Here is a 16,078-nt window from a genome sequence, read left to right on the forward strand (position 1 = left end):
CATAATACCGGTAAACAATCCCATCAGTAGAGAACCAATCGTGACGGGTCGCCAGTTTTCGGCTTTTGAGAGTCCTTTCTCCTGTTTCTGTATTAGAACAGTCCTGTATATCTTCCAGGCGGAAGGAACTCTACCTGCCTTTAAAACATTAAACAAAAGCCAGGCTAATTTCAGCCGATCTTCACCCTTAAGATCAGTTTTCTTAAAACTATCCAGCCCTGCTACCGTGTCAGTAGCAATGCGTGCATAACAAACTTTTAAGTTCACTTAGACCAATTGGCTTTCAACTCCTATCCCCTCTCTGGGAAGCTTTAGCCGAGAGGTTCTACTTCACACTTCCCGGCGACCGACCACAGCTGTTCATAAATATTTTGAATACTTCTGGAGGTGGGTGTCTCATCAGTCATTTGGACAGATACTCTGCCTTCAATGATGCAGTCCACCAGGCGTTTCGGGTCTGAGTTAAACAGTCTTACGGTGTCCGCATACCCTTGCACCTTTTTTCCTTTGCCTCCAATTGAAGTCTTCTTCAAAAGCTTTGGATCCGATATCTTTGTCCATTGTTTACACAGATGGACAACGCTATCACACCACTCGTCCAACTGCTCCCCCACCAGATCGGCCGCCTGGGCCTCAAGAACATTGAGATCCACGGCTCTATTATCTACTTCGGGAGCAACCCAGCATTGTTTCACCATTGTCTCACTTTCTTCCTGGTTTTCTAGAGATTGAAGTTCCTCTCTCGGAATGATAACGGAGTTATTGCAACCCAATTGAACTCCCTTATGAGCATTCCTCCACTCCTAGGAGCAAGACAGGAGAGAGCCTACCTTAGTTCTTTATTTTCCTCACAGGAATGTTCAAGTTGGCTATACAGCCGCTGCAACTCCAGTTCTTTAAGGGACAATTGTCTCCCTCTCAAACTCCTCTCTGAGGTCGGAGACACAAGAGTCCCTTGGGATGTCAAATAATCTCTCTCATTGCATAGTCTCCTAGGCAAAAAAAAAAAAAAAAACTCCTGCCACCTGTTATTTTCTTAGATTGCCCTCTCTCCTTTTGCAGATCTGTGATCTGCTTTTCGAAATCGATGCAACGTTCCTGGAGCTTACGAATCTCCACCTCCTGTGCTCCTCGAGCAAAATCTGCTTGGATTGCGATTCACTTCGAGCTCTACCAAGCTCAAATCTAACTTGCTGAGAGCTGCACTCCTCAGCCTGCGGCCGAGCTTCGGTCCTGTTATTCAGACAGATGTAATCTAACAGGGCATGAAGCCTGGCCTCCTTCAAAACAATAAGATCCACCTTGGGATCTAGACGAACGATCTCTTCGCACAGCCGATCCCGACAACCGCCACCCTCGCAGAGTGCAAGGACTGAATTTTGGGGCTCTCCTACAGTCCGCTGGCCAATTCCCCTCTGCCTTTCAACTCTGGCCTCACCAGAAATGAGACCTTTTAAAAACAGTTTTCTCTTTTTATACCTGATCTCATCAGTTAATAACTATATTGCGATTGAATAATGTAACAAGCACCTCTCTACTTCTATCTTGATATTTATTCCCACCTTCCTCTACGAAATTCATCATTCGACCTGAAACAGTATTATTAAAAAGAGGTTCTTAAAATCCTTAGACACGCACTACACAGTCACACAAATTGTAGATCAACCTTCCACTGAATGGACACACGAACACCTAAAATCGTTCTCCCCACCCGGTTAAAAACCCTCTCTCTAAAGTCGGAGGTTGAGGCCGGGTGAGGCACACTTGTGCCTCTATACACACCACCCGAAGAAATCGCTTCTCGAACCGGCCTCAAACAGGTTCAATGTCTCAGACCGGCCTACCAATTCATTAAACAGGTACAATGAATAGTTAATACAATTCCCAGCAAATGCTGGTATAAAATTACAATATATATATATATATATATATATATATATATATATATATATAATACAAACAAGAACATAACAATGAACATATTAAAACTATCAAATGCCTCATCATCTCCTAACTAACCTAACCTATAACTTTATTACAAAAGCAGAGATACATACAAAGAGAATACAATACAGACAACAAAGAAACATATACAATGAATTACAATAAATGAATTACAGCTACCAACGATACAAATCAGAAAAATTATAAAGCTAGCTAACTACCTACCTAACAACTCCCATTTAGCCAGAGGCAGACGGCCCCCGCCCAACGCGCACCACGAGGAGGTAGGGAGCTTGAATGAACCCAGGAAACTACCGATAATCGAGATGCGCATTCAGCATCTCAATGCTAGACCGGAGACATATCAAGGACATAGTCTTGAGGAGGCTTCTCTCTACAATTGCTAGCTCGGCAAGAGCTTTTTCGGTGCCCCTAGGAATAGCACCACGAGAGGAAGAACCTTGAAATTACGATCCTTAGGAAAAATTTCCTTAAGGACATTATATTTACGAACCTTCTCCTTAGAAGCCTCCTCAAGACTTTGTCCATCTTCAAATCGGACCGTGACATCGACCACGAACCTACTACGCTCGGTGTCAATGACAAGGTCCGGCTTGAGCCATTCGCCATTCACTCTGAACACGTTCTCCCGCATTACACGGAAGCCTTTCTCAAGACACTGTTGCTGAACTACGTCAACAACCTCATTATGCCTGTGGATCCGCTTAGGCTTGTGTATGAAACACTCGCCTATGACATGACTGTTTCGACTCTCGCTCTACATCCCCGACACTGGACATCCTGACCATCGACTGTCCGTGCTAAAACCGCACGAACCCCCACCGTATTGGAGCGCAATTGGAGTGCATCAATAAATCTGCTCTCCGATAACAAATTATCCTCATAGAGGAATGAATTAGCCACTGGAACCCGCTTAAAATACCGAACTCCTTTACCCTGAGAGGCTAAAAAGCTCCAATTATCTGCAACCACTTCTCTCTCCCTCTGAGAGGCTCTCTCCAGTTTCTCCAGACAACATGCCTGGGATACCCTTAACACGCCCGAATTCTTTAACTTTATCTTGCAGACCGACCACCCCTGCAAGATAACTGGATAAAACTTGGAGAATTCTGATCCTGTTGTTAGCTTTTCACTATGGAAAAACGGACAATCCTCTCTAGGTTGGGGATTGTCAAACCCCCATCCTTATGCCGAGCATACAACAGACAGTCGGTAACAGACTCTGGCAAATGGAGTATTTTCTTAACAAAACTCCTGATTTCCTGATCATACCCTCTTAAGGCAGTGACACCAACCTCGGCCACTGTCCATTGATATAGAAAACTGGGTATCAGATAACGGGCCATCAAAATCAATTTCGCCTTGGTTTAAGGCGTAATCTGGAGAGCCTCCTCAGAAGGAGAGCCAAATAGTCGCTATCATAATGCGTGAACCGACCCTTCGAAATGGTGAACAGACACCCTAGGTACCGAAATGCCTCGTCTATACCAACTTTCTTCACCTTCTCCTCACCAATTAGTACTCGTGGATCTTTAGAGTACCAAGCCTTAGCTGTTGGTATAATCTGTATGGCTCGGCATTTCGACACCGAGAGCGCCATGCTCAGCCCCGACAAATACCGATGAACCACCCCCAATGCAGCCTGCAGATGTTCGGCAGAATCATACGCTAGGAGCAGATCATCGGCAGAAGCCAGGACTCCCACTTCAAAGTCACCAATCCGGAACCCCCCAGGGCAATCCTCCAGTCTCCGCAGTAACTCATCTAAGACCAGATTAAATAAGAGAGGGCTAAGCGGACCTCCTTGCTTAACACCCCTCTTTATCTCCAGAGAGATATCATGGCCATCAATCTGGGTCCGATTCCCCATATATAATTCCCTGACCAGTTCCAGAAAAGCCTCAGGGATCCCTCTACTAGCAAGAGACCGGAGGATTGCCGCATGAGACACCATATCGAAAGCCTTCCTAATGTCGAGGATGCACAGCGAGACACCAACCCTCTTACCTAGATGAATTAGCACGCTTGCTAGAAAGCATTTGGACGACGTGCTCTGTCCGATGACAAAACCCTTCTGCGATCGATGTAATGTGACCACCTGTTGCAAACGATCCGCAAGGATCCCAGTAAAGAGCCGCGTCAGCAACGAACCAATGGTGATCGGTCTCCAGTTCTCTGGTTTTGCTAGTTCCCTTTCTTGCTTAGGAATGAGGACAGTCCTGTTCGCTCTCCAGGCAGAAGGAATTTTGCCTGTTCTTAAGACAACATTAAAGAGAAGACGCACCAAATTTAGGCGCACCTTACCCTTCAAGTCGATCGTTCTAAGACTGTCAGGCCCGGCCGCAGTATCATTGGTGACTCGGGTGTATCGAATCCTAAGTTCCGAAAGGCTTATTGGCATACAAAGCCTTTCTCCATTCCCTGACTCTACTGCTGTAAAGTCGATATCACAAGATCCAGAGACCGACCACAATTGCTCGTATAATTACTGTATGCCTCTTGAGGTGGGAGTTTCTTCAGTAAGATGACCGGTCACCCTACCCTCAATAATACGATCAACAAGCAGTTTAGGGTCTGAATTAAACAACCTCAGCGTATTCCTGGACCTTCTTCCCCTTACCACCACGAGGTGGTCTTTTGAGAGGTTTTGGCTCACTAACCGTTGTCCACTGCTTGCACAAGTGAACAATCCTATTGCACCATCCGTCTCACCTGTCTCCGATTGAAGATAACACTCCATTTCGCTCACAAGACCGTCCGCCTGAACCCCGAGCACCCCAAGGTCAAGACCTACATTTCTATCCTCAGCAACCTCAATGCGTTGCTTAACTAACGTTTCACCTTCAGATTGAGAGTGCTGAGATCGAAGTTCAACCCTGGGGATAATAAAGGAATTATTACACCCCAAATAAGGATCACATTGGACTCCCACATCAACATTACCCACAGACCTGGCAGCCAGACAGGACAGTCTCTCCCTCAGCTCCTTAACCTCCTCACAGGCCTGCTCCAATTGGCTATGTACTCGCTGCAATTCCAACTCTTTCAAAGCTAGTTCGGTCTCCAACTTCTCCACCTCCCTCTCCAAGTCAGAGACGGAACCGCAGTTGGAAGCTGTTGATAGCAATCTCTCCTTAGTAGCCTCATCTTCAAGTGCAAGAAGTCCTTGCCACTTGGAATTTTCAGAGATTACCCTTTCCTTCTCCTTTTGCAGAACAAAAATCTGCTTTTCCAAATCAGTGCAGCGGGATTGGAGATTTCGAATCTCTGTCTCCTGTTCCTCAAGCAGAGCCTGTTTAGATAGAGATTTCTTACGAGCCCTATTGAGCTCAAATTCCACTTGCTGAGGGCTCCCCTGCCCCATACTCGCCCCAACTCTGACCTACCACCGAGACTAATGTAGTCATCAAGTAAGGCCTCCAGAGTCGCCTCCTTCAGCACCATAGGGTCAACCTCAGGGTCCAGACGAACGATCTCACCCCGAAGCCGCTCACGACAGCCATCTACCTCTCCAGCCACTCTAGCAGCAGCCTGGAGTTCCCTAACAGCACGCTGGCCCCTGCCCCTCTGCGTCTCAACCTTAGCCTCATCCGGAATAAGACCTTTAATATAAAATTTCCTTTTCTTGAACCTGATTTCATCCAGAGTCCTACCTACCAACACGTTGGCAGCTATCAAATTTACATTCGGATCGCCTGCATACTGCCGACAGATCCTTATGAGCCCTCCTTCCCAGAACGTTTCTTGTCCCATTCACCTGGATGTTTGCTCCTCATATGTTGAGTAAGTCCAGTCTTAGAGGAGAAAGATTTTACACAAATACTACACTGGAAATCCAGTAATTCCGTAGTCTTTCCTGGACATTTCGGGACATGACACGCAACAGCGTTGAATTTGGAGAAAGGTCTGCCGCACTTCTGGCATACAAACTCCACAGCATGACTTTTCACAGGTTTTCTGAAGTTCCCTTCAGAAGCAAAGTCCAAACCAGGATGACTAGGACACTTCAGTGTCCGAAAAGGAAAGTCCAGTCGAAACTCAGGTTCAACACCATCAACACTAGCAGAGGGACCTGGGCCAGCACCATCCAATACGCCACGATCCTCAGCCACCACGAGATCAAACACCACCTCACCAACCGACTCCAGATCGTCGTCGACCGAAGCAAAACACCGCCTACCGCTCCTTCCAGTGACACATCATCCTCACGAATTCAAACTCCGACTCCGACCGAGTGGTCTTCATACACCTGGGCCTCTTCTCATCCTTGCGGTCCTCAATCCATGATCGTTCTGTAGCTGCAACCGATCTCCTGGCTCCGCCTCCTCCATTTGCCGAACCCATGACACATTAAAAACTAAGACAACCACACTACACGATCACAGTTCCCCAAAACCATCCAAACACTGGACACAGGACCAACACACAGCTAAAATAGTTCCCCCACCCGGATAAAAACCCCTTCCCCCCCTAAAGACGGAGGTTAGGGCCCGGTGAGGCACGCTCGGCCAAGACGTACAGCACCCGCAGAATCGCTCCTCAGCTTTGTTGCTCTTCATCCAGAGACCACACACCCTAACTTCTAGTGATCCGGCGGCAACAGATGTTAACCCTTTTGGCCGTGCTCTAGGACTTACCACGTGGAGCTGGGACCACGTACCAATCTGCCTAGAGCTTCGTTGCCGACCCCAACCACGAGGAGGTAGGGTACTCTCTCAGTGTTCACAAATGGCCAAAGATCCACCAACACTCGCAGATATCCAGAGAGGGTCTGGGGTCAAAGGCCGAGAAGCGATCCCGGCCCGGCCCAGTTGCTCCAACCAAAGTGGACGACCGTTCGCACCATCTACTCACTGCGCCGGCTGGATAAAAGGATGACAGCACACTCCTACTACCCGTTAGCCGAGCCCCAGGACTTACCACGGACTGTCGGTTGAGCAGGAACTCACTTTGTCCGTTACCGTTCTGCCTGGGGATTCGTTATCCAGCCCCCACCTCCAGGAGCTCGGGCCTGTCACATGGAAAATGTCCAAAACTTCTTGAAACGAAGACAACACTGACAGAGGGGGGCCAAAGGCCGAGAAGTGATCTGAATGTCATATTCTTCGGAACATTTTCCACGCGAACTGTGTGATACGGAGCGTTATCCATCACGATAACGCTGTTCTGTGGTAATTCTTTTAAAATGTCCGCAAACCACGATTCGAAAACGTTGGACATTAATTTCTTCACTCCCTTTTAAGCTCGGAATAAGCAAGCACCATCCACGAAACCTTCTTCGCTGCCTATACGAGCTATGATCAACCTTCCTTCCTTACCTGTAGGCTGTTTGAATCTCGCAGTAAGACCCTCTAAGAATGTCTGTTACTTTGTATAGTAGCTTTCAAGCTTTACTTACCGAATGCCCAGCATTCGCCCACGATTCATCTAAGTGATAAATGTGCTTATTTTCACTGCGGTATTGCCTAATTTTTTGAAGATCGACTCCACCATACAGCAATATCTTTCCTTTCCAATAATGCAGATGAACGAGTCCTTTTTCTGTATTCAAATCCCAGATCATGCAAACACTCATTGCCTGTAAATCAGGATAATTGTTGACTTTAGCCGAAATTTCTCTCACCATGAGAGCTTTGTTCCTTCCATTGCCCCAAAATTTATCCACTTTCTTACGGATGACACCCTTTGTAAAATTGTCAGGTTTTTTTTAATCTTGCTGTACCTTTCTTTCTCTCAGTCTCTTGTCTTTGCGGGTGTTGACATATTCCCCTCTTCCAAGAATTCCTCTTTCAAGGAAAAAATCACGCTTACTGACACTTGTCATATCAGCAGTAAGGCTAACATCACTCGCACTTTTCCAGGGATCGGCACGTCGTAAATATGAATATACGTTTAAAACAATTGTCTTGCTTGGCTGTTTAATGGATTGCCACCTCTATGTAATCGAAAAATAACACGTAGGTGAACAGATACTTTGAATTTCCCTTGCACTGGACGCCATATTGCACATTTACTCCAGAAAACTCCTCACGCTCTGATGTAAGTTTTTCTATATTCTATGCTCGTTGACGACAAAACAAGCTATTTCATACATATATATGAATTACTGTACTTCACAGATATATTGTAGGTATTTTATCAAATCATAACTGCATAATTTGTTGTACATAAAGGGTAATCTTCTTTAAAATGTGGGATTATTTGTTTGCGTGCTTCGACAAACTGCATTGTTTGTTACAGAAAATGGGAAGAGGTTTAGAACACAGGTCCCCCTTTATAAGAGAATAGTAATGTCATTAACTTACCTTCCTTTGATTCTTTTTCACACCTTGTTTGTCTTTTCTTCCTGTATTTTCCCTTTTTGTAATTGAAATATGAAATTACATTTACACTAATAACACACGATTGCAGTGTCCAACCTCTACATCCATGTTTGTTCACTTCACTTCACTAGTCATATTACTTTGTGTAATATATGAAGTATTAATTGTTTAAGTACGAAGAATATTAATAAAGTAATAGATTAATAATTTCTTTCGTTTTCTCGATTCGTTTTATTTTATTCGTAGGTCGTCAGTTTCTTGTTCGTCTTCAGATTCACTGTTCAATGCTGATTCGACGTGTGGTAGTATCATGGCGGGAGAGGTGGATGGTTGTTCGTGTTCTTCGATTATTTCTCTTATGTTGTATAAGCCATCCTTTTTAGATCCAGGGTAAACTTTTTTGATGTCTTGTAGAAATATTTTTAATTTTTCCGATATTGTCTTGCCTTTTAAAAACCGGTCAAAATACGTGTAAAAGGCTATGTATTGCTTTATTCCTCATGTGTTTTGCGAAGACTTTATTTCTTTAAGTCGTCCATTCCTTGATACTATTGTATTTGTGAGTTTTGTGATGTACGAAATGTTTTGTGGCATACTATTTGATGTTCTTTGAATTGCATTTGATCACAATTAATATATTGTTTTGCAGTCAGACATTATTGTTGTGGCCGATTTTATGTATTTTTTCATGTACGGCCACAGTACTTTTTTTTTTTTTTAACTTTGAAGTAGAATCCCTCTTTTGTTTCTCGGCAGTACATCCCGAATATTGTGACAGTTTCACCTTTTTAATTTCCTTCCTCTGTTGTATTTTCTTCGTGATACAAAGGTTTAATCTATTTCTACTATTTGTCCTTCTCTGCCTATTTGTATGTCTTGTGTTTGTGAGCAGATAACTTCACATACTTATTTCCCGGTAGAAGCTATAATAATCGACCGCGTGTGTTCGGCAATCCCGAGATTATCATAGACGAATTGTACCGTCTGTTTTGTTACAAAGCATAGTAGGATAAATAATAATTGAATACCTTTTAGTTTGGTATTGTATAGCCAGGTATTGTGAATAGGATTCATCGTATTATTACTGTTACATCCTACTTTGTTGGCATTTCTTTTTCGTTTTGCACATCTAAATCTGTATCCTAAGCTAGCACTTTTTCTGTAACGGATTTCATTGTATTTCCGCATTTATCACACTCGTATATTTCCTTTTCTCCTGGTATTATGCCTTTTTTTGAAAAAAAAACACCTATTTCTGTGTCGAACTTCGCGCCGAAGTTGACAAACGTCCTACCGTGTTTTTGTAACGTCGAACAATCTGGAGTAATTCAGCTTTGTTCATTGAAAAACAAAATCCAGGAATTCGATTTTCAAGCCATTTTAACGCAGCTTCTTTCTTTTGTAGACGTGGTAGGCACTTTACGAGGTATCTTTGTATTGTTAAACGATGCATTGTCCAAAACAATGGTGTAACGAGCAGGAATATTCGTAAGAAGTCCTGAAACTACGACTTAAAGTTTTCGCATGTCTTTTCCTCGTGGTAGTCCGCTATTTTTCTTGACTGGAAAAGAAGCATGCAATGTGGAACGAACCCAATAACAGAATGTCTGGCCACATACTCATTAACAGATAAAGCAGTATGGGGTCTTGCATTGTAATGCAGTAAGAACCAGTCCTGAGAATGCCACAAATCAGGGCGGCGACGTCGAATTGCTTGTCGTAAACGTTTCAAGACTTCGATGTAGAGTTTGGTTCACTGTTTGACCTGAAGGAACATACTCATGGTGAACCAATCCTTTACTATAAAAGAATGAGATCAACATTCGTTGTTCTCGAAGTTTGACGTTTGACTTTTTTCGAGGCTGGTGATCCATGACTCCGCCATTTAGCACTTTTGACGCTTCTTGTGAGGGTCATACTGGTAGCACCAATTTTCATCCCCTGCAATAATCTTTGACACAAATGTGGGATCACGTCTGGCTCTATCCAACAGTTAGCAGAAATTCTTCGTCTTTTCTCTTTATGTTCGTCTGCCAGTGAGTGAAACTTTTGCTTTAAGTTTCCGTTTCTCTAAATCTTCACGTAAAATCTTATGACACGCATCACGATTCAAATTCAGATCTGATATCGTACGCGCAGTTACACGACGGTCTTCTCTTAATAACTGCCTTACACGCTCCATGTTTGCATCAGTATGTGCTGTAGACGGGCGATCAGCTCAGGGATCGTCTTACACTAAATCTCTGCCTTGCCTTCACGAAACCTTTTATGCCTCTTGAAAACACTACTCCTTGAAAGTGCCTCGCCTGCATATGCTTGCTTAATCATGTCCCACGTTTCACTAGGGGTTTTCCCGATCTTAACGCAGAACTTAATGTTCACTCTTTACTCACAATCAGCATTCAGTCACCTTAACCAATGAGACAACCTGAACAGTGTGATGCCAAGTACAGCCCTGCCACCTAGTGAATTTGGGCGCAAACATGACCAAGGCCATATCAAGTAATAGCACATACCAGGTAACATAAAAACATTTGTTCCTTTTTAGTGTTGCAAACTCAGAAATTACAAAAAGATGTCCTGTATATTGATCAAAAAAGTTTTAGTGGGATAGTTTTACCATATAATAGTTGTAGAAATGGTATTGAGAATAGGAACAAAGGCTAAAATAATGAATAAAAATAAGTAAAATATTTACTACGCCCTAAAACCTACAACATACACTATGAATAATATATACACAACAAATGAGAGATTGATTTATTTGTCAAAATGATGAATTGTAGACCACTCCTCTCAAATATTTAAAAATATTCCTATTTTCCAAAAATGTTGCAAGCGACTGTCATCTGGAAGTGGTGCATTTGTATTTCTTGTTACTATTATAGGAGTAACGGTTCAATTTTGAAGGTCGCTAATGCCTGCTCCCTTGGCAGGACATCAAATAATCTCCATGTTGATGGATGGTTGCCACCAATGTGAGCTTCGAAACCCCGATGCCAAGCCTCAATAGCATTGTTTTGTTTTTGTAAGATCTCTGATCGCATAATCATACTGATTCCAAATATGCAAAGAAAACCTGGAAAATACGACACAAACTAAAGACTGTTCAGCGTAAGCTCTAAACTCTGATAAATAATATATTTGTATCCTTCCTGTTGTTAGAAATAAGATTGGCTAGCGATGTATCACTCTCACTCCCCACGGAGAGGGGTAAATTATATACATGCATTTTGACAATAGTATCTCGCGATGTCCAAATTCTTCGAGCAGCAGAAGAAAATAAAGAAAAAAAACTCGAAATATTAAAAAAAAAGTTAGAATTTCGCTTGTAAGCAATTGTTACTTAGTGAGTACCGAGAGCATACAAGACAAATGTATGAACTACAGTACTTGTTAAATACAAGCGGATATCAAGAAAGTAGATGGACTGGTTGAACAATAATAATAATACGTCTACTACTAATAACAGTAGGAAGGAGAAAGTTATTTTTGTTACATGAAAAATAAATTATTATTATTATTGATTGGAGTTTTTTTTCCAGCACTGAGCGTATATGAGACAGGGCCTACTGTTTAAAGTGTGATCCGAATCAATCCTCAGGTTGCAAATATATATTCCCATCAGAGTAGAACCCAGACCCATGCACACAGAAAGTATCCACTTTAACCATATGACCATGAAGGGGTATTGGGAAAAAGTTTAATTGTACGTATATAACTTTTATAAACAAATAAATTGCATTATATTTGAAATATAATATTAACTATTAAATGTCATAAGTTATGTATGCATCAATTTAATCGTCGTTCTCATCTTGCAGAAATTCAATTTCCTCTAAATCAGAATCACTTTCAGTCTCAGAAGTGGAGCTGACAGCTGTGTTGATGACGAAGCTCCGACTACAGCTTACACTTGGTCATGCAAGTCCCAAATTTTCTTTCCTTTTATTACGTGCTGAAAGCACTTTGTCCAGTCTTCTTGAGTAATTCCAGACACGGCAGACTCAATGAGAGGTTTTACATCACGTAACTTGAATGTTTTGTTGTGTCTGGCTACGAAACCCTTTATTTGACTCCATATAAGCTCACTAGGGTTAGGTTGCAACGATATGGAGGCAAACGAACTACAACATGACCTGCCTCTTCCAGCAAGGTCATCTATAACATATTTTTAAATGTTATTTTGAGCAGTACCAGCTGCTTGTAGCAACTGAGCCTTAACACTATTTGGGTTAAAATTTATTCTTTTCCAACCAGGACACACTTGTTTTCGTCAAGCTTCGTCGGAAATTTTTGAAGTTGCACACTATTATATGGTGCGTTGTCCATTATTATAGTATTCTCAGGATGAAATTTTCGGAGTAATATCATTTCAAACCATTTTTTGAAAAGAAATCACAATCTTTTCGTGGTAATCCCCCTGTACTTTTAGACTCGTACAGAAGCGTACCACCGTCAACAAAACCATCACCACTTCCGATGTGTACAAGTGTTAATCGTTTCCCCTTGCGTATGGAATATCGGAGTTCTATACTTTGTCCTGATAAAAAGAGCCTTTTTTGCTGACGTAACCATAGTCTGCCCACACTTTTTTTTTTAGTAGTGTGTCCCTGATTTACCCAGGTTTCATCTAAGTAATAAAACCTACACTCCTCATCCCTATAGGGATGCACTTTGCGAAGATAATTCCTTCGCCACAATGTAATATCGTCTTTTTCAGTAATAATATTTTTGTTACTTCTCTTCACAAATTCGAAGCAGATATCTATTAATTTGGTACAAACTTGTTCTTTTCAAGTTAGGCAGATCTGAGTATGTGCTTACAGCTTCAAGAATATTTGCGAATGTTGGGGGTTCGTTACCGAAGGAAAACCTATGCACTTTAGAACGAATAGCATTTTTTAACAAAATCGTGACATTGATCTAGCACAAGCTTAGAACGTTTCCTTTTCCTTCCCAGTGTTAGTAAAGTACCCGTTTTGCGGTTTTATTTCCGCGCACTTTGAAAACTACACCGGTACTCCCGTAAATTCCATGTAGGGTCGTATAGATTTTTTACAACTAACTCAGGATACTTTAAACACGTTTAGTACTATCTGCTTTTTACCACTGCGTAAAGAATTCCCGTGTTAGTGTTTTACCATAACACTCACGGAACCGGGATTCATGTCGGCCATCTTTCAGACTTAAAAGCAGAATGCGCCTCCACAGTTGAATTGGCGTCATAATTACTGCGCATGCTTAGTGTTTATTTCTATTGTTTCATTAACCATACTCGATTGCAGTATTATTAGATAATGAATGTTAATGTAGCAGTTATATATGGAGCTTCATAGTAAAAGTGATCAAATCATATGAACTATTTTGCGGAGGAGTACAAGCATCGGTAGGCCAACAGCAAATAAGCGAGATCTAGTTTCACGCGGCTTTGTATGTCGCAGTTTAGAGCTTAGGCCGAACAGGGTTTAGGAATTAGTAAATCAAGAACGAGTGATGAAAATACTAACACAATTGGCATTAAATCATCTCATAAACTTAAAAATACTCAATCCGGCATAGATTGAGAATGTAGGTAAATCGTTCAACAAATATGTAAAAAAAAGTAATTATTTACCACTTCATTCAGAACTCCAAATATTAAAAGAAAGGAAATTACAAATAGGAGGAACTTCTTATTCAATAAATGAATTTCTATAATTTAGGTTTTAAAAATTAAAAATTAAGCAAGGGTGAATTATAATAGTATATTTGGCTCACTACGATAGGTTTATTTTATACTTTGAATTTCCCCGCTTTAATTGACAAAATTTGCGCACCCGAATAATACGTTCCAACGCATTACTGCCGCGAGCCGGACGTATAGGATAAACACTGCTAAGGGGAAACAACGTTCTCTTAGCGACTTTGCAGTATTCTGCGTAGTTTCGTTGGAGAGAGTGAGTTTAATAGTGGCAGCAAAGGAGCAGTGTTCGAACTAAACTTCCGGATAAGGGGAACTGCTTGCGTATTGTTTTTTTTTTTTTTTTTTAAAGCCCAACACAGCAAGATACAGCAATTGACAACCAATATGGACGACAGTAAAGCTGGAAAAATGAAGTTGTTTGGGCACCATTTCCACCCTGGTTAAAATTTGTTAGACCAGTACTGAAAGGGGGTCTGGGTGGGAGCCCCCCAGAGAGTAAACTTTTTTGATATATATCTTTATATATATATCTTTATATCTTTATTTATATATATATATAGGGGGGCACGGTGGCTCAGTGGTAGAGCGTTCACCTCTGGTGCTTGGGGTCCCGGGTTCGATGCCAGCCCCCGCCAAGTGAACTTTGTGGTGGACAAACACCGTGCTCGTGGGTTTTCTCGGGGTTCTCCCGTTTCCTCCCACTTCTTTCATTCCACCATTTCACTCATCTCTCATTATCACCGTCTCCTTTAGCCTAACCGGCATAACCGTGGGACGTAAAACTCAAAGATTTCATTTCATTTATATATATATATATATATATATATATATATATATATATATATATATATATATATAAAAGAAATATGTAATTTTTCATTTAATTTAATCTTCACAAAATTTCCAGAATCTAAATAGAAATCCCTGACTTCCATGGTAAATCTAATTCCCTGACTTTTACCGGTTTCCAGGTTGAGTGGCCACTCTGCAAATCCTATATCATATGTACGAGGAAAATAAATAAATAAAAACTCAGTATGGCTATGATAATAAAACATGATCTATAATAAATAAATTACCTTGGCTCTCGACGAGTACCTCTTGCTCTAGGCCGACCAATGTAATTGTCCTCAAAGTAATCAAGAATCGGAGTCAACATATCAAAGTTCCGATAAAGCTTTAAAAGCAGAAACATATTCTGCTGGTTCAAAAGCTAAAGCTAGAATCATCCTACACAGCATACAAAATTCAGAATCAACACTATATAGTTTCTGTAATCCTTCCGCTTGAGCCCACCTCTAAACTCAATGCACTAAGTCCATATAATAAACTCGCATTCTGCGTTCAAACCTGTTTTGAAAAGCGGGAGTTACCGCACTTTCAAAATCAAGCATTATAGAATGAGGCTCAGCAGATGAACACTTTTACTTTACCACTTCGAGGAACTTGACGTGAGCTTGTTTCGACTTCTTAGTAATCCATATACTACAGGAACCACACTGAGTTATACAGAGCGTGTGTGGTATAAAGTTGGTAAAATAACTGAGGTTCCACTTTAAATGTTCCATCGGCATATCAATTACGAGATTTCGCAAACAGTCCTAGTCCTTTATCATTTGCGAAAATTATAAATTTTTCGTTATCATCTGTTCCAGAATCTAATAGCAGAAATCTTTCTTCTTCTTTCATATGCACTTCTGGTATAACCAGCTCTCCTAAATTCCTTGGCACGGGGATTGAACTCGTTACAGCAGCTCTTGTATTCCTGCAAAATACACAGTTTTTATATATATAAAGTATAAATATACGAAAAGCACAAAATCTAAATTTTAGTTTTGACTTTTATTTTACATCTATTTGGAAAACAAAAATGATCAAAAACTTAGAGTAGTGTGCTAAAAAGTGAAGGTAACAATATACACATGCAAAAAAAAAAAAAATAAAATAAAATAAAATAAAATAAATCTTTTACCTTAGTGTTCGTTTTATGGCTGCTCATGGCAGATTTAGAACATGGATGTGATCGTTGACTCTTCTAACGACAGCACCATCTGTTGTGTGAATCTGGGCTTTAAAATTAAATTCTAACATTAATAAAAGTTAG

This window comes from Thermobia domestica, chromosome 17 (genome assembly GCF_964235325.1).
Source record: "Thermobia domestica chromosome 17, izTheDome1.hap1.1, whole genome shotgun sequence".
NCBI classification, from domain to species: domain Eukaryota; kingdom Metazoa; phylum Arthropoda; class Insecta; order Zygentoma; family Lepismatidae; genus Thermobia; species Thermobia domestica.